The following is a 25,487-nucleotide window of genomic DNA, read 5'->3' on the forward strand; positions in this document are numbered from 1 at the left end:
ATTTCAAATCTCTAGGCCGAAGAGTCCTTTTAGACAGGCTTCAGCTCGTGGCCGGATGCAGTTCTTTAACAGCTTAAATCATTGCTCTGCAAGCACGCTCAGCAAATTCAAACGGGTCCATTCGCCACTTATTCATCTGCACTATTACATGTGCTGTAACCCTTCTCCTGTTTAACATTTACACTAACTCCCCACTGTGCATACTAAACACATGTCGATTGAAACCTAGATGCCATCCATCTTACTGAAACTCCTCCCTAAAAAATAATAATGAAATCAATATACAAATATTTTCTGTTTGCAAAAGTGTTGATCTCAAGAATAAATAATTCCATACTAGATTAAAGTGCTCAATCCTTTCTTCATTTAGTCTTTTCTTTTATACAAAGTCAATCACACAGTGGATTCTTATTGAAAAAAAATATATGAACTTAGTGTATTCCATGATTCAAGATTTAGGGGCCCATTAGGATGGCGGGCGGATCGGCCCGCCAGGCTGGCGGTAGCCACCGCCGGCCTGGTAGGGTCGATCCGCCCGCCATCCTTGCTGCAAAGATCCCTTGCCATATTAAGATGGCTGGGGGGTCCACGGCGGAGGGAAAGACCGTCCGCTGCTTTTCCGCCCCGGTCGCCTTGCGACCGGGGCGGAAAAGAGTTGTATAAGGTGGCGGTGTCTATCAGACACCGCCAGCCATATTAGGATGGCCTTTAAACAATGCCTTTCCGTGGCGGCAATGCCGCCACAGAAAGGCATGCGGAGACTCCCTGCGGGGGCCCGGGACACCGGGGGTGCACACATTTCAAAGTACAACGTGGCAGGCACCGCGCGGTGCCTGTCACGTTGTGCTTTGAGATGCACAACATGCATTTTTACCATTGCGGCGGGCGGTGCTTTCAGGCATAGGCATCACACCATTAGTCAGGACGCTTCTTTGATACATTAAAGGCAAAACAGATTTCCACAAATGAGTTTATGATATTCCATGAGAAATTGGCTTGTTACTTGCTAAACGGGATGTCAAATCACTGTACACCTGCATCACTCACAAGGATTTATTTACTTTATTTAGAAGGTTTTGTATAGCGCAAACGTGACCCACGAAGGCATCAGACCACTTTACAGTGTACAGTATAAAACATAAAAAGATGAGGTAGTATACAAACATTTGGTATTTGTCATTACGTACAAAAGAAGTATGTAGTATATGGATAACATAGGTGACCTGTAGCCAACAGAACATTGCACTATATACAGTTATTGAGCATTAGGTGGTTGTGATATTAAACATACTTTTAAATTCTCCTTCAGTCTACCGTCGGAATGTGGTATATGGATAATATAGGAGACCAACAGAGCATTACACTATATACAGTTATTGAGCATTACGTGGATATAATAATAAACATACAAATACTATTCTCCTTCATTCCACCAGAGGTAGGTAGTGATAAGAGGATCGTATAGATGACTCAATGTCAGCATATAATTAAGTCTTAGGACGTATATTTATTCATTAGTAGTATTTTTACTTCTTTTTTTAATGTGGTAAAGGAAGAGATTCCATGTACCCATGGAGGTAAGGAGTTCCAAATCTTTGGTACAATCCCTAAGAAAGCCCTGCAACCAGTTTCTTATGGAAGGATTGTGTTTTCAGCAGTAAAGTACTCGCACTCCGTAGTGGTCTGTATCCTCCCGATCTTTCTAGCTTTAGAGCGAAGTAACTGGGTGTATTGTTATGTAGTGCTTTATGGGTCATGCAGGCAACCTTTAGGTGTATTCTTGCCTCGTATGGCAGTCTTTTCGTTCCTGATACCAGTCTTGCCGCACCATTAAGTGATGCCCTCAGCGGAGCCAACTTGTATTTGGGGAGACCGCAAAGAGTGGTGCTTCCATAGTCTGATCTTGGTAGCACTAGAGCTTGCACTGCCATTTTTAGGTCTGTCTGCCGGTGGAAGAGTTTGAGTTTCCTTAGTAAACTCAACTTGTGATTAGCTCCTTTAGTGGCATTAGTGATGTGCGTCTGCATATTCAGGTGTTTGTCTATGGTGATTCCTAGGGATTATTGCAGAGTCAACGATGAGGGGATTACAGTTAAAGGAGGTTAGGTGTTTCAACCATAGGTTTATCTTATGTGTGTGATTCGGTGGAGATATGAGAATGAATTCCGTTTTTTGGGTATTCAGCATGAGGTGGTTGTTAGTGAGCCAGCTTTGCGTGTTCTGTAGAATAGCGCTGAGGGAAATTAAGTCTTCTGGAGTGGAGATTTTCAGATACAGTTGGGTGTCGTCCGCATACAGGTGATATAGAATATTTGCTGATTTCAATGCGTTCGCCAGGGGTTCCATTAATAGGTTGAAAAGAATAGGTGATAGGGCTGATACCTGTGGAACGCCCAGGGTGACCACGGAGGGTTGAGAGAGTGAGTTCTTCATCTTGATTCTTTGTGTTCGGTTATTTAGAAAGGAGGAGAACCATTGTAACACTGTGCCCGAGAGGCCCATCCTTTGTTCCAATAAGTTGTCATGCTTGACCGTATCGAAGGGGGTGGATAAGTCAAGAAGTATCATTAGGCATGATTCGTTGCGGTCTAGCATTTTTAGTATGTCATCCATTATGTTTTTGAGTGCAGATGTGTGTGAAGGGAGACGCTGTCTGAGAAAAGGATGCTGCTCTTGTCCATGTTTTCCGCCAGACCGCCAAACCATTTGCCAGCAGCAGAGCGAGGAGAGAAGAACGAGGAGAAGGAGAAGGATGCTGCCTCTCCCCTCGCATTTCATTACATCTCTGCGGGCCGCAACTTTCATCTTGATCTACGGCCCGCGGCTCCACAGCCCCCGCGTCCCCCAGCTGCGGCCCCCCTGGCGTCAGCGCAGACTGCGGCCTTTAACCCCTCATCCCGGCACCTTGCAGAGCTGCGGCCCACGGCTTGCACATAGGCCCGTGGCTTGCACCTAGGCCCGCGGCTTGCACCTAGGCCCGCGGCTTCACGGCTCCCGCGGCTTCAGTACAGACTGCACCCTCTATCGCCTACTGCAGAGCGAGGAGGAGGACGCTGCCTTTCCCCTCGCGGCTCCACATTACATCTTTGCGGACTTTACCTTCACCTTGGCTTGCGGCTTCACAGCCCCCGTGGCCCCCCGCAGCTTTAATGCAGCCTGCACTCTTCATCCCGGTAAGCGGTCAGTGTGAGGGAGGAGGGGGCAGCAAAGTTGCTTGGGTATCATGCTGTTTCTGGGCCAAGGTACTTCGGCCCTCCTGTGGCTCCCACTGATCCTGCCAGGGCAGGGCGTTGCCAGCAATATTATTAAATTGAACACCGCCTGGACCGACTGCTTGCAGGCAGCTTTCACGTTTTCAGGCATATGAAGGTGGTCCTGGGAGCCCTGCTTGCCTGCGCGAGGGTGCACGCGCCCCGGAGAGGCAATTTTGTCCTTGCCCTTTAAACTGCGTCATTGTTTACACAGTGAAATAAAAACTGGAAAAGGGGAAGAGAGGACATTTTTATTTTATTTAGTTTATCTAATGTGTCAGTGGAGATCTACGGAATATATTCTTGGCAAAGTGTGGGCCCACAAAAAGAGTCACTTTCAGCAAAGGAGGAGTTTGAGCCGTGGTGTTGGTGCAGTGTCGAGAGCTGCCGCAACTGGAACTGCAGGGATACGCTGGGACATTGTGCCCAGAGCAGCAACAGAGTGGAGAGAACATTGTGCCCAGAGCAGCAACAGAGTGGAGAGAACGCGGCCCGTAGATACAAATCCCTGGAGAGAGGCAAGAGAACAAATAAGTGTAGTGGCTACCGAGTGCTTCCCCTTGCTGGCCCTGCGATTCCTTGGTAGAACCTCATCCTTCCTACTTCCTTATCCTATTCCATCCTTTATTCGTCAACAAACGGAAAAGCACCAGGAGTAAGAGTCTTCTAAGTCTTCTAAGCATTGGTAATGCCATCTAGGTGATTGCACTCAAATATAAAAACAAAATTTGTAGTAGACTCAGAAAGTTGTAACTTGAGCGAAAAGAGTACCCTTAAGCCCCAGAAAACCATTAGTCGCCGGAGAAACGGGGATCACGTCTCACTCCTGAAAACATACCCATCGGTGATGTCAATGTTCACAAAAGGGGTAAGATGCTCTAAGCGAGGAAAGGGGCTAAAAGAGGAAGAGATAAAGGAGGTTCCAGGTGAAGAAGCGATGGACACCCATGTAATAGCGGGGAATAGGGTGGAGAGCCGATGCTTAAACCCGGAAGCTCTCTACCCCGCTATAATCATACATCAGAATTATGGGGGTGAAATTGATGTGTTGCAACCCCCACGCGAAATTGATGTACGACAAATAGAAAGGGAGGGTAGCATTCCGGAAATGGAAATTGACTCATCGATGGGCAAAGTAGAGGGCCACCTCCTGGAGAAGAACGTTGAAAAAAAGGAAGTCACCCTATTATCTCCACTGGCAGTATTGGTAACCCTCTTGGATAATTCAAGAGGCACACAGAGATCTGTGCCTGGCTTCCTGTCGACTAAATCAAGTGATCTCTCCTTTAAAGTACAACAGCGGATAGAATCCAGCTTTAGATCTGGGCAGGCGTAAACAGAGGATTACCTAACCGGACATTGCTAATCATTTGGAAAAGAATGTAGAACTAATGACGCAGCTGAAAAAGACTGGCACTTTGGAGATGGATCCTGAACTGTTTCCGGATTCAGAAGTGTACCCGGCTCCAATAGGAGCTCAAACACATATGCCTACTATGTACAGCAGTACACCTACTAATCTATCCCAAGCTGCTGATTTATTAGATCGCTCTGTTGAAAGGACATCAGGAGCCTCAGAGGTTGACGATAAAGGGGCAAAGAATTTTCTGAACGTAAGTGAGAATGCGTGGACGGGGGGGATTATGGAGGTCTTTTTGCATTAGAAAGAACCCTCTCCGCAATTTTATCTTTGTTGGAAAAAAGTACATTAAACACTGATCACATATTGGAAGTTCTCTCGCCCATATTGGTAGGGGTTCAAGACCTTAAACAGATCAAGCAAGCCCTAACGAACCCAGAAAAGGCTCCTCTAGTATCCAGTCAAGCATGTCAAACTCACAATGGGATGCAAAATATTGATACAAATTCAGTGAAGGGGGGAATTAAAAGAAATGTTTGTGGGTCCTGAAAGTGCTTCTCCCGAAAGAAATCCAATTATAAGCTCGTTCCGAGCTAATCTTCACTAGAGTGCACAGGTCACTACAATAGGGGAAAACTTCAAATTAAAGGTATCCTCAGCTCCTAACCCTTTACGTGTTTATCCAATTTTAAAAGAAATTAATTTAAAAAAATCAAGCCTTGAGGTACCTGATGAATTAGCTAACATCTCAGTTAGTGCACCTTTGGGAGAGGTCTCAATAGTGAGTAAAGGAAATGCTAAAAATGGCCGTAGAGGGAAGAAGAAGATGAAGAATCGCCGTTTCCCGAAACGTAAACAGAAAAAACTGCGGTTCCAGCCTGAAAGTGAAATAGCAAATAGCTATACATCCCCATCTATCAAAAAGAATATAAGGACTTTGGGTCAAATTACACTGAATGGGAGTCAACAACATGGGCAAGAAAATTATATTCAGCCGAATAGCCCGAATTTAGTGCGGATTGCCCCCTCGAACCAAGAGGGTAAGGAAGAAAGTGAGCTAAATCATGACACAAGCAGTGACCTTAGATTAAAAAGTAAATTGGATAATTTAGGTGATCCTGTAATAGATCCAAATATAGCTCCAGGAGGCGCCGTACGGCACCCCTGTGGGCAGGATCTGTCACCAATGAGGTCTGAGTCCAGCCAGGGGATAGTTGGGGTGCGGGGAATGACTACGGCTGTTAACAGTAAAGGGGGTAAGTTAGAAAGTGATCCATCCTTGGGACAACCAGGTATCAATCAAATTAAGAATACTGGTACAGGTGCCGGGCAAGCGAGTAGGGTTTTAATTTTTAGTTCCCTGTTCGAAGCTGAACAAATGCTATTGAATAGAAGTGCCCTCCTTAAGATACTGATTGAAATAGAGGATCTGGGGTTAATCACCAGTAAAGATATTGAATTGGTATACTTAGATTGGAGGAGTGCACCCCTAGTACTAAAACTACTTTTTCATCAGGGGTAGTGTCAGCACTGGTTTTAGTAAACGTTGATGGTTTTAGGAGAAGAGGAATAGACGTGATCCCTAGTGTAGTCCCTTGTAGTGTTCCGTCTAAAAGTTTTGGAAAAATTCATCAGGCGCAAGGGAATGGCTCCACTGAGTATGAGGGTGTAAACACCCACATAAAGTATGAGGACATGAAAATAACAGTAGGAAGAAACACGGGTGTTAGAGAAACCAATATTTTAGCACCCGAGGTTCGGTGGGCACCTAGCACAAATGGGGAAGATGAGGTAACAAAGTGGAGCCGGGTTGCAGGTACTCTGAATGGGGGAAAAACATCCACCATAAAACCCACAGAGCAGGGGTAGCCACTTGGGGAACATCATATCATGGAACGTGGCGGGTTAGTAAATATTTTTCCAAAAAGGGAAGACATCATCGACAAAATTCCTAGAGTCCATGGCACATTGCTAATATGTATCAAGTCATCCTATGGATAAATGGAGCCCATTAATCACTACCTCACATAAAAAAAATCCAATAACCTATTGCAATCTAAAAATACATCTTCAAAGTGCAAATGCAACTAGCAGCATAGTAAAACCTGACATACCAGACCTTCACCCAAACTACACGAAAGCCCTACATAGCTTTACTCTGCTAAATCTTGCAGCATACAAGATGGAGCAATTGTTGTAGACATATAGGCACAATAACATCTTTCCAAAATTGCCATAGGTTAATACTTTAAAAAACAATATGCACCCAGCCGCCTTCTTCCAGCTTTTGACATCGAAAACAGTGATTCCCCAATGTTGGACACATTTTATAGAGTCGTCATTGTGTGTAGTATGCCATCCATCTGGATCGAAAATTCTTTCTCTTGAAATACCTATGGCCCATCTCGCTAAGCTACTACCAGTCTTTTATATTGACTCTACATCCTGTTACAATATGGATTTTCTGAAGCCATTCTGTAATGGAATTATCCCCATTGTCCTTCTGGTGAAGTAGATGATAGCAGACTCCCACACCAATCATCCTATGAGCCCTTTGCCTAATAATCGGACACGCTGGTTCACCATAGCATAATTGGTCTTGAAAAAATGTACTATCTGACAGAAACTCATCCATAAATCTGCACACTGATTACCACGTTATGCCAATATTGTTTCCCATGTAATTAACTTATCATGATTGCATGAATGCCAAAGCTGAGCAAAACCTAACTCTTGCCATGAATGGTATAAACCCATAGACAATATCAATCCCTTCCCAGGCAGATATTGTATCCACCACGAAAACATTACCGAAGGTAAGTAAATTGTTCTTCTGATGGATACATCTGCCTGTGGATTCCTCACCTTTTGAATTAAATCCCCAAGCAGTCACGCTCCCGGAGGAGGCTGTCCGCCTACCTATACCAAAACATCCTGCAGCACAGAACCTGCAAAAAGACGTCCCTCCTCACCTCCGAATCCAAGCAGTAATGCTTCACTAAAGTGTGGAGGGAGGCCCAAGTTGCCGCCTTGCAGATGTCTACGACTGGGACACCTCTAGCCAAAGCTGAAGAAGAAGAAAACTTAGCTCTAGTGGAATAAGCTCTAATTCCTTCAGGCAGCTCCTTCTTGGCCAAGGCGTAGCAGATCTTAATGCACAAGATGATCCACCTGGAAAGCTTTCACTTGTGGACAGCTTTACCCTTCATTCTTCCTGCATAACCAAAGAAGAGCTGGTTGTCCAACCCTAAGTCCTTGGGTCTGTCCAGGTAGAAGCTGACTGCCCTCTTAGGGTCCAGGCGGTGGAGTCTCTCTACTCCTTGGAAGGGTGAGGGGGAGGATAGAAAGTAGGTACGGTGATTGACTGCCCTAGATGGAAAGGAGTAACCACCATAGGCAGGAAAGCAGCCCTGGTCCTAAGAACTATCTTATCTGCATACATGGATGTATAAGGAGGTTTAGAACTAAGAGCCTGAAGCTCACTTACCCCCTCCTGGCAGAGGTAATAACAATCAGAAAAACTGTTTTGAAAGTAAGAAGCCTCAAGAGACAACTATGAAGAGGCACGAAAGGAGACCCCATCAGGGAAGTAAAGACCACATTTAAATCTCACTGAGGCATAGTAGTGGGAGGGAATCTATTAGTGAGGCCCTTAATGAACCTCATGAATATGGGAGACTTTAACAACGATGGATGGTCAGGGAAAAAAAGGAAGGCTGACGAAGCCAACAAGCAGCCCTTAACAGTCGCAACAGCACAACTCTGCTGGGCCAAGGAACGGGACAAACTAAGAACATCAGACAAATGAGCCTTCAAAGAATCAACAGAACTCTCTCCACACCACTTAACAAACCTGGCCCATCTACAGGAATAGACAGATTTGGTGGAGTGTCTTCTGGCCGATAAGACAACATCCACCACATCTGGTGAGAGAGAGAAAAATCTCAGGTTGCCCCGTTCAATCTCCAGGCATGAAGGTGGAGGCCCTGGAGGTGGGGGTGTATAACTTGTCTGTGCGATTGCGAGAGGAGGACTGCCCAGAGAAGGAGACAGAGTGGAGGGTGCAATGAGAGGTGAAGGAGGTCTGCAAACCACACCCTTCTCGGCCAATACGGAGCGATCAATATGATTTGGGCCAGGTTTTGGTAAATCTTCCTCAAAACTCGAGGAATCAAGGGTATGGGAGGGAACGTGTAGAGGAGTTGCAAGCTCCAATCCAACTGAAAAGTGTCCCTCACGCTCCCCGCATAGGATACTGAAGTCTGCAGAACGACAGGCAATGCATGTTCTCGTGAGTGGCAAAAAGGTCCAACCGAGGAAACCTCCACATCCTGAAGACGTGATGGACCACCTCCGGATGAAGCCGCCACGTGTGATTGGCCAAGAATTGCTGACTGAGACTGTTCACGCGTTCATTCAGCACTCCGGCCAGATGATTTGCAGTCACACAAATCTGATGTTGTTGAGCCCAGGACCAGAGTCACAGAGCGTCTCTGCAGAGACAAAACAACCCTACTCCTCCCTGTTTCTTTATGTACCACATCACAGTAGTGTTGTCTGTCAGGACCAGAACCAACTGACCACAAAGGAAGGGAGGAAAAGCCTTGAGAGCCAAATGTATCGCCTGCAATTCCAGCAGACTGATGTATAGCAATCTCTCCTCCGGAGACCCCTAATCTCTAGATCCCCAAGATGAGCATCTGTTATCACTGTGGCCACTCGAGAAGGAGTTTGAAAGGGCTTTCCTTGAGACAGGTTGCCTGAAACACTCCATCATAACAGGTCCGCTGCATTGTCTCTGGGGTTCTGACCACCTCCCTGAGATCTCCGTTGTGTTGAAACCACTGCCTGCGGAGGCACAATTGGAGTGCCCTCATATGCCACCGTGCATGGTTGACCAACAGAATGCAGGAAGCGAACAGACCAAGCAGGCGAAAGCCCTTCAGGACTGGAACAACCGCTCCATCTTAGAAACATTGGGATCATATTCTTGATGTCTAAAATCCTCTGAGAGGCGGGAAAGGACGACTCACAGTAGTATCCAGTACTGCCCCTATGAACAGGTTGCGCGGAGAGGGCACCAGGTGAAATTTGGGTACATTTATTGAAAGAACCTAGTCGAACAACAGCCAAGCTGTTATTTGCAGATGATGCAGCACCATCTCTGGTGACTTTGCTTTGAGCAGCCAGTCATACAGATAGGGGAATACATGAATCCCCAACCTTCTGAGATGAGCTGCCGCCATCACCTTTATGAAGACCTGAGGTGCAGAAGTAAGGCCAAGTGGGAGAACTGCAAACTTGTAGTGCTGAGACCCTACCGTAAAACGGAGATACTTCCGATGAGACTTCAGGATGGGAATGTGAAAATACGCATTGTGTAAATCGATCAATACCATCCTGTCTTCCTGCTGCAGCACCAGAAGAACCTGAGCAAGGGTCAACATCTTGAACTTCTCTTGTTTGATGTAAAAATTCAAGATTCTGAGGTCCAGGATCAGCCTCAATCGTCCTTTTTAGGGATCAGGAACTACCTCCTATCCTGTCGAGCACGATGAAAGGGCAGACTCTGTCATGTCCGTGGACTGTATTTCCGCAGTACCAGAAACTAAGTCAGTACTTGCCAGTATCCTTTTCTCTCTCCAACCTGTCACACAACACTGGGATGCTTTTTAGCGTTGTTTTGTTATGAACTGAGTGGTTGGATACTACCAGTCTACTATGAGTGCTGTTGTCGCATTACCTTGGGATGCATGAGCTGCCTCCGCCCTGTAAGTTGAGCCCACCCCGCGACTCCTCGCGTGCTGAGCCCACCTACGTTGGGTCTGTTGGGCAGCCCTGAGCACCCAGTAGTGCACTGGCTGGCACCACAATAGATCCTCCACGCTCACAATACCGCTACATCGCAGTCCTAAGAGGCTGAACGAGTGCAGCTCTCTCATTTTCCACAGGGCCTCGTTTAGGCATGCCCACTTCAAAAAGCATACTGCACAGAGAAGGGACCGATCTCCTGTAAATTCCACCGGGGAACCGCAGAACGAAAGAAACACAGCAGCTCCACGTCTCTGCGGGAGTGTGTGACATCCACTGGTGGGAGGCGACTATGTCTTGGAACTCAGCAGTCAGTCATGGTGGCTCCGCTGACTGCCATCCGCCGTAGCAAGGTGTCTTGCTGCATTGCTTGAGGAAATTTAACTCAGTGATAATCAGGCCACAACTGCCTCATATCATCATTAAAATCACACACATCATATAGCAATAGAGGTGTATAAACCACCTATTAACAGGCAGCCTGCCCAATTGAATGGTTCTCAAACTAAACATTTACAAACTATTGAAATGTTGTTCTAAAATGACTGTATACCAAAACAGGTGAATTGTGATTATTACCACAGCAATTTGCAACATTGAATTAGAATTTATTGCTGAATAAAATTATATTGTAAATATGAGCAATTACTCTTTATGAAAATCTTTGCTCCTTCATTCTTCACTTTTCTTATTCACACTCATCTCTCACTTCTAATCTGTATCATTTGATTCTTATTGCTGGTTATGAGCTTTGTTTGAACTTCATGCATTCACAAATTACAAGCCCTGAACAAGTAACAAATTGTTGAAGTCACGTAACAAGTGTTGGCTTTTCTTCTTCCCATGAACCAACTAACACACTGGAAGTCTAGCTATGTTTTTTTTTTAAATCCACTACGTGATTGATTTTGTATAAAAGATAAGCTTTACTTAATAAAGGATCAACCAATTCAATCTATCAAGAATGTACTTCATCTTCAGACCTCATTTAAATTAAGCAGTGCTAACTCTTTAGCAAATGAAATTAAGCAGTGCTAGCAAGGGGTGCTGCATTCAGAATTCTTCTTGTCAGTTCATTCCTTCATGCGCATTATATTTTGTCTGTGCTCATGTTGCATAGAGTGTCCACAAGCCATGGCTCAAATTTCAAAGGGCTAAAGTCCTAGGTGTTAACATTTTGAGTACAATGCGAAGTACAAAATCAAAATGATCTTATTTCTCTTTCTGAGAAGAAAGAAGAAGAAAGCAAGTTACTTACCTGCAACTTTGGTTCTCCAGTATTGGTAACTTTCTTAGATTCCCATAGCTTGTATCATTCCCCGTCGTCGGAATGGGAGTCTCAGTAAACAAAATAACATAGCAGTAGGTACAAAAGAGAAAGAAAAAGGTCTGGGCCTCATTCCCTTTTGTAGCATATCCACCTCTTTTCGCAAAAGAGACCAAAGTAAAGCAACCGCCAATCAGATTAGCCTCACACCATAGAACCCTCCTGAGAGAACCTCAGAGCCTCAGATTTTCGTAGCTGTTGTGTAACAGTATAACCAAAACTTGCTGAGGGCTGAGCTTTCCCAGGGGAGAGGGTGGGCGGGCGCATGGGAATCTATGAAAATTACCAATACTGGGGAACCAAAGTTACAGGTAAGTAACTTGTTTTCTTACTCCAGTATTGGAACTTTTATAGATTCCCATAGCTTGTATCAGAGTAGCTAGCAGTCAGAAAGCACATTTTGCTTCCTCATTGACATCCCTTCCGCCATCATTTTTTTTGTTTTTGTTTTAAACAAACCTTAATCAACAGTGCAATCACATAAAGAACACATAGCAAAATGTGCAAGTAACCGTAAGAAAAGGAAGGAGGGAAGAAAGGAAAGCTCACCACTCAATGGAAGAGGTTCCACAGGACTGCCTGGCCTACAGCCGTGTCTTCTTGTGCCAAGGTCTCCAGGCAGTAATGTCTTGGGAAGGTGTGCGTGCTGCTCCAAGTTGCAGCCCTGCAAATGTCTTTAATCTGACCTCCCGCAAAGAGAGCCGTAGAGGATGCTACGGACCTTGTCGAGTGTGCTCTAACTCTGCCTTCTAGAGGCTTGCCCGCTGCAGAATGATAGTACTGTATGGCACTTGAGATCCATCGAGTGATACCCTGCTTAGACAGGGGTAGGCCTTTGCGGGGAGCACTAAATGCGATGAACAATTGAGAAGATTTTCGAAATTCTTTGGTGCGGTCCAGATAGAATTTCAATCACCGCTGCACATCCAGTGAATGAAGTGTCCTTTCCGCCGGCGTAGAAGGCTGGGGAAAGAAAGCTTTGAGAATCACTTGCCCGTTTAAATAAAAGTCCGAAGGCACCTTTGGTATGAACCTTTTATTAGTCCTTAGAATTACAGTATTTCGTTTGAATTGGAGAAACGGTTCCTGTATTGTGAGAGCTTGCAATTCTGCAATACGTCTCACTGAAGTGAGAGAAAGAAGGAGCGCCAGTTTAGACAAGAGGAATTTCATATCTGCTCAATGAATCGGATCAAAGGGATGCTTCATCAGCTGGATGAGAACCAAGTTCAAATGCCATGTGGGGGGCGGAGGCCTCACTGGAGGAAAAACTCGAAATAGAACTTTGAGAAATTGTTTGACAATCCCGGATGACCAGAGAGAAGGTCCAGATGCAGTGCCTCTGTAGCGAGAAACTGCCGCTAAGTGAACTTTTATGTATGAATGAGCCAGCCCTGCCTTAACCTAGGACAGGAAATAAGGAAGAACCTGATGACGTTGAGACGAGAAAGGGTCAACACCTTTCTGCTGGCACCAGATGCAAAATCGTTTCCATTTCAAACTGTAAGTCTTGTTAGTGAAAGGAGCTCTAGCCTGAGAGAGAACACCTCTTTTTTCTTCTGAGAGATGAAGGTCTAGGAACTCTCGCGAATCAGGAGCCATGCTGACAGGTGTAAGGAACGAGGATCCAGATGCCAGATCTGGCCCTGGGACATTGTGAGAAGATCTGGGATCGCCTGTAAAGGACGTGGAGGGGCCAGAGAAAGGAGGTAAAGCAAACCGCCTTGGCCACGCTGGATCTATTAGGATCATCCTGCACGGTTCTGTTTTGATCTTCCTGAGTAGTCTCGGAATTAATGGAATGGTGGGAAAGGCATATACAAATGCTCTTGACCAGGCTATCGAAAGCGCATTCCCCAGCGATCCTTGATGGTGTAGCTTGCTTGCGTAAAACTGGCATTTTCTGTTCACCGGGGTCACAAAGAGATCTATTGAGGGTTTGCCCCAACGGTGGAAAATCTCCTCCACGACTGTCTGGTTTAGTTCCCATTCGTGGCTGACTGACGAAAACCTGCTGAGCCTGTCCGCCTTTTCATTTAGCACTCCTGGTAGGTGGTCTGCTTGTAGCGATATTCTGTGTAGGATCGCCCACTCCCAAATTTTTTGGGACTCCTGCGACAACGGAAGAGATCTGGTACCTCTTTCCTTATTTATGTAGTGCCGCTCGTAGCAGTTCTTGGCAATTTACCTGGTTGTGCTCCATTGGACCCTTGTGTCGGCTCTTCACCACTGCCCACAGCGTTGGAGGTTTCTCATCGGACTCCTGAGCCTGGTTTGCGGGACATCTGCCGCGGGACGCCGGGACTGCGAGGACCAGCATTCTTAGTGAGACCTGCAGCTGGTGCCTCTTCCCGTGCCGTCCCGGCCTACTCCCACCAGCTCATAACTGCTCGCTGCCCCCGCTCCGCGGGAGCCGCTCGTATCAGTTCTTGGCAATTTACCTGGTTGTGCTCCATTGGACCCTTGTGTCAGCTCTTCACCACTGCCCACAGCGTTGGAGGTTTCTCATCGGACTCCTGAGCCTGGTTTGCGGGACATCTGCCGCGGGACGCCGGGACTGCGAGGACCAGCATTCTTAGTGAGACTTGCAGCTGGTGCCTCTTCCCGTGCTGTCCCCGCCTACTTTTGCGTATTTCTTCACGCTCCCTCCACGCATCGCAGGACTAGCCGGGCTAAGCCCGGGCAAAGGGCGGGCCGTCTGAGGCCGTCCGAGGTTGGGTTGGGACCTGTCCCTTTCAATTTTATATCGGGGATTTGTTTATCCACTCATTATTTACTCTCCACTTAGCTCTGTGCTACTGCATTGTGAGTAATTGGTCTTTTGAGTCGGAGTTAATATGTCGTTAAGATCCGGGAAGAGTAGAACTGTTACTATCAAAACAACAGGGGGGGGCGGTATCTGGCACTATGGATCAGTTCTTAACAAGAGCAACCGTGATTTTGGAAAAAGAAATTGCCCTTGCAGAGAAAAGGTTGTCCACAGACCTTGTCACGGGGAAGCGCTCATCCTTGGGTCAAATTGGGTTGGTTACTTCCCCAGGCATCCCAAGACTATTAGATCCCTTGGTTAATCAGATCCCCAATCCTAGCAATGTTTTGGTAACCTCAGATAATGCTGGGGCCTCCTTAATATTGAATTCCACAGTTATTAGTACGGACTCTCATGACCTAAGTATTAGTATTGATACCTATCCCCTGATAATTAGTCCTACCCCGTTAGCTGCTTCTCAGGTTCCATCAACAAGCATAACTCGTGCAGCCAAAACTACAACCAAACTTATTAAGTGGAAAAGAGGGGGGAGTTCCCAGAGGGGTGGAACTGCCAAAATTCAAAAGATAAACAATGTGACGCAGGATTCACCCAGCCCTGCGCAGACTCCGATGTTGTGTAGTGCTATACCTGTCCTTAGTGACCTACCATCCTCTAGTAGCACAAATGATGAACTTTTGGGGAAAATCGAGTTTCTTGTTAGATAGAAGATAAGTCTAGGGCCACTAAGGGAGGGGACTTAGTCTCGGGTAGGGTCCCTGGCACTCAACCTGTCTTACAGTCAAGTTCGCAGTCAGACCAAAGGGAAATATTGTCTGCTCACCGGCCTAATGGGTACTTAACCTCTGGGAAGGGGACTAATAAACATCAGCTCCCCTGCATAAACCTCCCCTTAGAGTCAGCACGCTATACGACTATTTTGGTTGGAGTCCCTGGTTTGGGGGTGGCGAATACGGAATCCCCGAGGGAGTTGAAAAATAAAGTAACTTATTGGCTGAATAAGAATAGGCCACTTCCCCCCTCATGTAATACAGAGATTTTAGGTGTTAGAAGGGTGAGTTGGGTGAGACGCTGCACAAAGGACCTAGAGGGGGACTGTGTAATTGTGAATTTTAGAGACCCCTGGGTGGTGAACCATATTTGTAGAAAACCCAGATTCGGCAAAGTTGGTGACATCCAATCCCTGGCCCATGACTGTTTCTATCCTGGTTTAGGACAGGGGCCGTATATCCCAGCTCTTCTTCCACATGGCAGAAGTATGTATGATGGTCGCCATATGGAGAGGCTGGGGCACAACATCCCCTTAAGGAATAGGTTTGAGTCCCTTATGGGACTGGAGGGGGTGGATTGACCAACGTGTAATTCTGGAGTCACTTTGGATTCTCAGCTAAATAGTATGGATCCACTGGCGATGGCTCTGTTGGCTGATAGTGCAGTGGCTGCCGTTTCCCCTGGGGTGATGTTATCTTCTCGTGGAGCTGGTTCGGATAGGGAGGGTAGGCAGGTAGTTGAGGGAGTGGACGGTCCTCATTAGGACCGCCCTCTTACGGAGAGCTTACTTGATTATCCCTCGAAGGAGGAGGGGCGGCCCATAGACCCCATTCTGCAGGTGGTTGTTCCGCCTGAAGTTATCACCCAAGCCCCACCACTAAAAATCTTGTCATGGAATATTGCTGGGTTGGCTAGCAAAATAGCCATAGGGGAATGGGCGGATTTTGTGGATGATTTTGACATCCTCATATTTCAGGAAAGCTGGGCCTCTGACCCCATCTACAGATTGGGGTACCTTAACTTTTACAAACCTGCTATTAAGGGCACTCGGGGTAGAGCGTCTGGTGGCCTTGTTATTTGGGAGAAGCAGTCACTCCATTATAAGCCCACAGAAGTATCTGTAAGCAGCTTAGATATCATCGGGATTAAACTTCACAGGCCCAACTACTTGGAGATCTTCGTTGTGGGTATTTACGCCAGAGGTCTCCCTGGATGGCGAAGCCCCAGGATTATCACCGAGCTGGATCTCCTACTAGATTTTATTGGCAGGGATAAGTTTGTTGCTGTGGCAGGAGACTTTAACTGCACTTTCGAACCCCTCCTTAGCGAGGGTGAGGATATCTTGGCAGAAGAAGATGCATTGTGGAATGTTCCACAATTGGATCTTAAACCTATTAAAAGGGGGACCGAGGTTGTTTTACACTGGCTGGGACTGTGCCTTGAATGGGGGCTGAGAGCCGCTAATGGGCGCACATGTTCCGACAAGCTAGGCCAGGCTACGTTTGACAATGGAATCAGCACAAGTAGAATCAACTATATTTTGATTACAGCTGAGTTTTGGTCGCTACTTGTGGATATGATAATTATAGCCCGCTCTGAGAGCGACCACAATCCGTTGGTTACCAGTCTGAAACTTGACGGTAGTCAGAGGGGCGACAGGGACACTGAATGTGCCACAGCAGAAGCCTTTTTAACTAACGACAAGCGTAGGGTTCGGTGGTGTCGAGTAGTCGATGATCCTGGAACATTAGATTTAATATCCCAGAAGGTTTCCTCCACCTTGTGTGCTTTCCAGGCTTTGGTTGACTCTGGGGACTCCCTTGGACATATAAGCTTGCTTCATGAGCAGCTTTTTATTTCCCTAAAATCATTATTCTCCAAAAGCCTCAAACCTGGGAAAAAACCCGTCCCTGTATTGAGGAATAATTGGTATAATAAATCTTGCCGGCAGTCGTATAGTACCTTAGTTAAAGCTGTAAGATCTCGGGTTTCAAGTGACATTAGGACAGCTAGGTCGGAATATAAAAAGCCCAAACAATAGCAAAGAAAGAATGGGATGACCATTTTTGGTCCGAGCTCTTGGAGGCAAGTAAGGCGGGGAATCAGATTAAGTTCTGGCAGATCGTCAAATGGGGTAGTTCCTCAGCCTCCCAAGTCCCAGTGAATCATGTGCCAGTGGAAGTATGGGTCGACTATTTTGAATCACAGTTTAGGTGCCCCGATTCTACACCGGCCACTGTTGTTGAACCTATACCCCCTTTGCCACATAGCCCGTGCCTAACACGTATGTTCACTAATAAGGACGTAGAGATTGCGCTGGGATCGGTCCAGGCAGGTACGGCCCCCGGCATGGACTGCATCCCTGCGGATCTATTTAAATATGATCCCTCGAACTGGGTGCCATACCGTACAACATTAGCTAATGCCATCATGATTGGGGCCCCTATCCCGGATTCCTGGCGAGGGGCGGAAATTCTACCTATATTTAAAAAAGGGAATCGGTCCGTACCCGGGAACTACCGCCCCATTAGCCTTATCGACGCAATACAAAAAATCTTTGCGAGGATGGTGTTGTCTAGAATCCATGCCTGGATGGATCTTGAGAATGTTTTATCTCCTATGCAGGCAGGGTTTAGACCCTGTGTCAGTACCATCGATCAGGTGCTTAGATTCTTACTAATTTATTGGAAGGTTGTCACCCTGGGTGGAGGAGTTATTTATGCGGCATTCGTAGACCTAAAGTCACCTTTCGATCTCGTCCCAAGATATAAGTTATGGGATGCCTTGAGAACTATGGGAATGCCGCATGACTTGCTGGAAATTGTTATACGCCTTCACGAGGGCAACTTTGCCCAGGTGAGATGGGGCACGCAGGGGGAGGTTACCAAGAAATTCCCTGTTACCCGTGGGGTCCGCCAGAGGTGCGTACGTGCACCGACGCTGTTCCTGTTATTTATTAATAGGGTTGCGCAGTACTTTGCGAACACTCCAACAGATGCCCCGGCCCTAGGCGGAGATAAATTTCCACTCCTTATCTTCGCAGATGACACCCTTATCCTCTCAAAAACGCAGAAGGGGCTTCAAACTGCCATAGATAGATTTGAGGTATTCTGTATACACAACAACCTCCAGGTCAATGTAAACAAAATCAAATTTATGGTATTTACCAAAAGCAAGCCATTGAAGGGGAGGGTTATCATGAATGGCCAAGAGCTAGAGCAGGTGGAGTCCATGACCTATCTTGGGATGGTTTTGGAGAGTAGGCTTAGATGGAAGGCGCAGTTCAATGTACTTTCTCTAAAGTTTGCACAATTGACTGGGTGTTTGATCAGGGAGCAGAGATCCTCTCTTACAAAGAGGATTGGCCCAGCATTAAAAGTATATAATGCTAAAATAGGCTCGGCCATCTTGTATGGTGCGGACCTATGGGGCCATGCGGATCTCTCGCCTTTTGTCAAAATTCAATATAAATTTTTGCGTAATTTGGTTGGCCTGCCCCCCTCTAGTCCCATGATACCTTTGCTAATCGACTTAGGTTGCCATTCTATTGATGATGCTGCCCGGTTCAGGACTGTCGCTTTGGGGAGGAGAATTTGGACAACACCAGAACTAGCCCGATTTGCTAATGGAATCGCTGAGCTAAGATCTATACTAGGCTCTGGTAATATCCTGTGGTTTAGAACTGTTAGATCCATCTTGGAAAACATGGGCCTTGGCCAACTTTGGCATGGGCCTGATGTCAGTACTTTTCCATCTAAAAGGGATTTTAAAGCATTATATTGGGCGTCCCTTCGAAACAAATTAGCAATACAGTCTAATCTTCCCACCTTGACCAGTAGATTTGTGACACACAAAATGGATCCTTCATTGGAGGATTATTGGGATCTTATCACGAAGAGCAGTGACAGGAAACTATACCATCAATTTAGAATTGGGTCGCTGCCAGTTAGATCCTTTACTTGTAAATGGCGGGGGCAGTCTGATGAATTTTGTCCTTGGTGTAGGGATCTAAAAGAAACCATAGGCCATGTCCTTTTTGTTTGCCCAGCCTACAGATCGCCCCGGCTAAAGTAGTTAAAACCAATTTGTAAAATTCTGGGAACGCGGGTGGCACAGGACGCAGTTTGATTGTTGAGGACTAACACATCTGAATTCGTGGCAATCTCGGATGCCAAATTCCTGGGGTGGATGTGCATAATCAGAGTAGGCACCCATGCGTTAACTGTCTGAATCAATGGTTTTATTATTATCTTTCTTCTTACGTCTTTTCTGATTTAATACTGTTTTATAAATTGTGAGTTTATGATGTATTTTATCATGTTTGTGATAACATTGTGGTAGTTTTATATTATATTCACTGTTTTATGGTATATCCTGTTATGGACGTCTTTTATGATGAAATGTTCGAATAAAGACATTTGAACTGAACAGATGTAGTGCATGGCCGTGGTGTTGTCCGTGCGGACGACAACCGCTGAACCCTGCAATCGTAAAAGAAATGCTTGCAGTGCCAAATGGATCACTCTGAGCTCCAGGAGGTTGATGTGAAGAAGGCGGTGCTGGGGCAACCAATGCTCGCTTACATGCAAGTCTTGAAGCACCGCACCCCAGCCCTCCAGCGAGGCATCTGTCGTTACAACTTGAGGAGCTGGATTGCTTACGAGGGATACACCTTGGGATAAATTCTCTTCCTTCATCCACCACAAGGCTGCTTTTCTCATTGCCGCCGTAATCACCACCTTGTTGTCGAAGGAGCCGTGAACTTGCTGCCATTGCATGTCTAGTTGCTCCTGAAGAGATCGCATCCACAACCTGCAGTGAGTGCATGAAGAAATCACTCCTAGAAGGGATTTGTAACGGCGTACTGAAAGACACTTTCTTTCTCTCAACAAATCAGCCATGGACCTCAGTTTTTCTTGCGTTTCGAAGGATGGCAAAGCCTTGCAGAGAGACGTGCCCAAGATAGCCCACAGGAATCGTGCTTTCTTGGAAGGGTAGAGAGACGACTTCTCCCCGTTGAGAGTCAGGCCCAGTTTGCTGAACAGAGTTGTGCATGCCTCGACTGTCTCTTCCGCTGCCCGCCTGGATGGGGCCTTCAGCAACCAGTCGTCCAGGTATGGGAAGACTTGAAAATGCTGTTTCCTTAGGAAAGCTGCCACTGGTGCCAGCACTTTGGTAAAGATCCTCGGGGCAGAGCAAAGTCCAAAGGGTAAAACCTTGAATTGGAAGTGGCTCTTGGCTACTGTGAATCGAAGAAACCTCCTGTGGGCTGGATGAATGGGTATGTGAAAATATGCATCTTCGAGATCGAGAGTGGTCATGAAATCTCCCGGGTTGAGGAGACATAAAGATATCCTGGAGAGAGACTATCCGAAAGGATTGACTTATGAGATAGGTGTTTGGCTCCTTGAGATCTAAAATGGGGTGCCATTTCTCAAGCGTCTTCTTGACCAGGAAAAACCTGGAATAGAAGCCTTCCCCTTTTTGAGAAAGGGGGACCAGCTCTACAGCTCCCTTGAGGCTCATCGGATGAACTTCGAGCCGCAAGAGACGCACATGTTTTGAAGGCATGGCTGCAGGGGGTTTGGAAGGTGGCATATGAATAAACTCCAGCGTATGGCCATCTTGAATGCTGTTGAGCACCCAACGGTCTGATGTTAGCTGTTTCCAGTTGTAGAGGTATTGAGACAGCCAGCCTCCCACAGATGTTGATGGAGAGGTGGGTACAGCAGGCAGAGCCAGTATGCCGATATTGCCGCTTGGAAGTGTCACGTCCCGGGCGGTTCTGTTTTCCTCTAGTGTTGGACCTAGAGAAAGATGAGGTCTGGCCTTGTCTTTGTTGGTAAGATGGTCGATAAGATTGAGGCGTTGAACCATAAGAAGAGTACCGTTGTTGGTACGAACCTCTGTAGGATGTGGTACTCTTCCCTCTGGCCCCACGGAAAGGAACCTTCCGATACAGAAAAGTACAGAGAGCTCCTGCCGTTTCCGTATCCTTTTTTATGTCCTGGAGGGCATTGTCGAGGGCATTGTCGATATGTTTGCCAAATAATGCCTCACCATCAAATGGAAGATCCAGGATTTTGTTCTGGACCTCCAGCCGAAACCATATCGCCCTGAGCCAGCCTTGGCGACGAAGAACACCTGCGCCTGCCAGCAAACGGAAAGCAGTCATGGCAATATCCTTGGCGCAGTCAATCACTTCTGCTGATGTAGCCTCTCCCTCCTGTAGGATCTTCTTTTCCTCTACCTTGGCTTCCTGGGGGAGCTGGTCCAAATATGGTGAGAGATCGCACAACAATTGCGATCGTATCTGCCAAGGATCGCCAACGCATTCGCTGCCCGTACCACAAGATTTGCCATAGAGGAAAACCTTTTCCCAGCGTTATCAAGGCGCCTGCCCTCTCTATCAGGAGGAGTTGTCAGGGGTGCAGAAGGATTGCGTGACTTTCTCTGCGCCGCCTGCGATATTACGGAATCTGGCTTCGGCTGACCAATCAAGGACGCTGGACTATCCTCAGGGGCCTTGTACTTCTTTTCCAGGTGTGGCAAAACTGGAATGACTGTAGCCGGGTTTTTCATTGCCTTAAACCCTCGTCCCAGACATGGCTGACAATGGGAATGGACCGGACCACTTTCCTGTAGGGCTCCTTAAAATCATAAAGGAAGCACTCCGTTGGACAGTAGGCCTAGGAAGTTTAAATCTATTGGAGGCTCTTTCCATCAGTTTGTGAAATCCTCCAATGTCTGCCGGGGGAGAGTCCACTGGATACGGAGTAAGTGAAGCTGGGTCCGGGATCACAATCATCCCACTCTATACCCTGGTTAGACCTGTTGTCCTCGTCCGAGGAATCATATTGTACATCTTGGACCACTGGAGGTATACCTGGCCCGGGTACTTGCTGCTGTGGAACCACCCGGGATGGTTCTCCCGGAGAAACCACTGCAGAAGCTGTTGGTGCAGGCACAGCATGTACTGCAGACAAAGACGAAGCAGGAGGAGGAGTAGCCAGAGAAAACTTCTTCTTATAATCCTGCAACATGCCCTGAAGATCTGCCAGGAGGGAAGAATGAACCGAAACCATCTCCTTGCCTGCGCCTTCCTGTCGATGATAGCATTGCTGGTATGAGCACTCATGATGGTATTCGCCCTCAGAATCAGTGTCTTGACATTTTACCAGCAATTGTGAGGTGCTATGGGCATAGCCAAAACACTCCCGATCATCCCCGTCAGAATCCTCTTCTTCTTCGAGTAACAGTGCGGGAGGCAAGGGGGTAACCCTCCTTGGAGACATCATGTCCGGCGTTATCCTCTTCAAGGAAATAGTGATCCTCTCCATTGACGAAGATGTCGTCAACGGTACCGGCTATAGCTGAAGATAGTCCTTCCCTCTCCTTTGCACCATGGTGAGGAGATTTACTAGGACTCCGGCTCTCAGACTCACGGGGGGGGGGGGGGGGTGTTCTTTTTTGAGGCCTTAACAGGACGTTCTGAGGATGGTGAAGGGGAAGCCCTACCTCTTTTCACTGTACCCCTTTTCACTGACCTTCTAGATGAGGTGGCAGATGACGAATCCTCACTGTCACTTGACAGAGTTTCCTTCCTCGACTTCAGCTTCTGGAGCCAAGTGAGGAGGCAACCCTCACGGTCCCGGAGAGTCTTAGTAGAGAATGTGTGGCAGATCTTGCAGTCCGCTGCCTTGTGATCAGGGTACAGGCAATAAATGCAGTCCTTATGCCTGTCCTCCACATACAGCCTCTTCTTGTCACAGGTGGAACTAGCCTTGAAAAGGGCTTTCTTCTCCTTGTCAGACATTTCTAGATGAAATACCAAACAATTCTGAAGAAAAAATGCTGAAAAAATAGTCAACTAGAGTAGAAGTGAGCAGAGCTCAAAGGAGACTCCCTTAGCACAACGTGCTGTAGAAAATCTGAGGCTCTGAGGTTCTCTCAGGAGGGTTCTATGGGGTGAGGCTAATCTGATTGGCTGTTGCTTTACTTTGGTCTCTTTTTCAAAAAGAGGTGGATATGCTACAAAAGGGAATGAGGCCTGGGCCTTTTTCTTTCTCTTTTGTACCTACTGCTATGTTATTTTGTTTACCGAGACTCCCATTCCGACGACAGGGAATGGTACAAGCTATGGGAATCTATGAAAGTTCCAATACTGGAGTAATCTGCTTGAACTGACTGACCTATTAAAGTTTTCAAGTTGAGAAAGGAGTACTTTTTAGAGGATTATATGTGGCTCAACCAATCAGCATCTGGTATTTACAAAGGATGCCATTGCCTGAGAATTTCTACAGGCAAGATCTTTTTTTCCAAAGGTGCCATAGCTTTCTCATTTTGCTGCTTGTCAGAAATGCTAGATAAAACAGCAAAGAAAGTAATGAAGCTAAAGTAGAAACGGAGGTCACTTTCTAAGAAAATAACTGTAGTCCGAACTAAAGAAGCTCTTTTCAAAAAGACAATATTTGGGGAAAACAAATCCGAGCTAGTCTGCTTCTAAGGATAAAATTACCCTCAAATAGATAAAAAAAATAATATAGCAGAATTCATTTATGTAATTCACAGAATTACTACGAGTATCCTTGGAAATCAATGACAATCACATTCCAGTCACACTCTAGTGAATTCTCTGTATAGCAATATAAGATGAACTTAGTAACTTCACATTTTTCTCCCTTTTTTGTTACTCTTACAGATAATAAAGGGGCTGGCTGTGGATCATTCTCATTCTGTCTTAGTCTGTTTAAGCGTGAGCTGTGCTCAGAAGCCAAACTTCTTAGATTTAAGCTCTTGGTCTCATCCGGACTCTCATAAATATTCTTTTATAACAGGTTCCTCCTCCCACCACCCCACGTGACCAGCTCTTTTGGTAATTCCTCAGCAGAATTTCTCACACCCACTGCCCTTAGTTCTACTAATGTTCTACTACTTGAAGATTTCAACATATAAGATAGAGACTCTCTCTCTCTCAGATAGTCACAAACGTTTGTATCCTTCCTCATTAGAGATCACTCCCCCTTCATATTCCACTGAATCCACACATCAGGCTGGTCACACCACTGACCTCTCCTTCGCCTCTGCAGAACAAATTCTTTGCTCGCACCCTCTGACCCTAATTTGGAAATATCACTTGCTTCTGCCTTTACATCTCCCTTCACTAGGGTGTGTCACTGTGGTTCTTAAATGCCCCTTGCATTACATTCCTGCAGATAAACTCCAGATTGCTCCAGGTAAAGCTTCTGCTTTTTGGATTTGAACAGATTAATTGCCCTTGTTCTCAACAGGGGCTCCTCTGAAACTTTTTTGGGTAATCAAATTAACCCCAATGGACCCCTGCATAAACAAGAGCTTACAAATGTACAAGCTCTTTAGTTAAAAAAAAAAATTTGAACATCGGCCCCATCTTCACCCTGTCCTTTCCCCTCCCCCCGCCAGCCCACACAACCTTTTCCTCCACTAATATCTAAATGCTGCCATTCACTCTTTATCTGTTTTCCTTCCTTCTGTTCTTCTCGATTCCTTCTCCTCTGGGCCTCTTGCCCATGTTTTAGTACTGACGTTTTTTAGAGGGCCCTGTGAAACACCACAACAAACTAGTATTGCCTTCTATGATATGCCACGCCGGCGGCCCAACACGGGTTGTAGGCGACATGCTGTGTTTAAAATACCATACTGCTTTCTCTTTTTCACTCTATCTTACACAGCCGGCCCTGAATAGGGTTGTGAGCATGATTCTGTGTATACCTGGCCCGGTGTTTTGTCCTTATTTTGAAAATTAAAACTGATTTGAAACAAAATAAAAAGATTAGCAGGCATGGCACATGGATTGTAGTTCTGAGAATAACTCTTCCTATCAGAAAGACTTATGCTCTTAAACATCTCTAGTGCACTTGACTTGCATCTCCTATTATACAACAAGGTGAAATGAGACAGCTAGCTCTACTAAAGAACTTTTCAAGATTATTAACTCTCTGACATCATTGCCTTCCTTCTGTAGGCTGCACATTTCCTCATCACAAAAGGTTTGCCAATCTCTCTAGATTCATTACAAGATAACATTGTGAAAATCCACAACTCTTTCCCTCTGCAACTGTACTGACACTAAAGGAGGAATCCTGCTCCAACACCTTTGCCCACTCTCTAATGTTTGTCTTCTTTAATTCTCCCCTTTCACTGGCAGGCATGCCCAAT

General features: G+C 46.2%; 1 protein-coding gene across 1 annotated transcript in view; it reads right to left on the reverse strand.

Moving 5' to 3' along the window:
• Positions 1–25,487, reverse strand: part of UHRF2 (ubiquitin like with PHD and ring finger domains 2) — a 600,873-nt gene that overhangs the window by 77,457 nt on the left and 497,929 nt on the right. The window lies entirely within an intron of this gene.

This window comes from Lissotriton helveticus, chromosome 2_1, assembly GCF_964261635.1.
Source record: "Lissotriton helveticus chromosome 2_1, aLisHel1.1, whole genome shotgun sequence".
Classification (NCBI taxonomy): domain Eukaryota; kingdom Metazoa; phylum Chordata; class Amphibia; order Caudata; family Salamandridae; genus Lissotriton; species Lissotriton helveticus.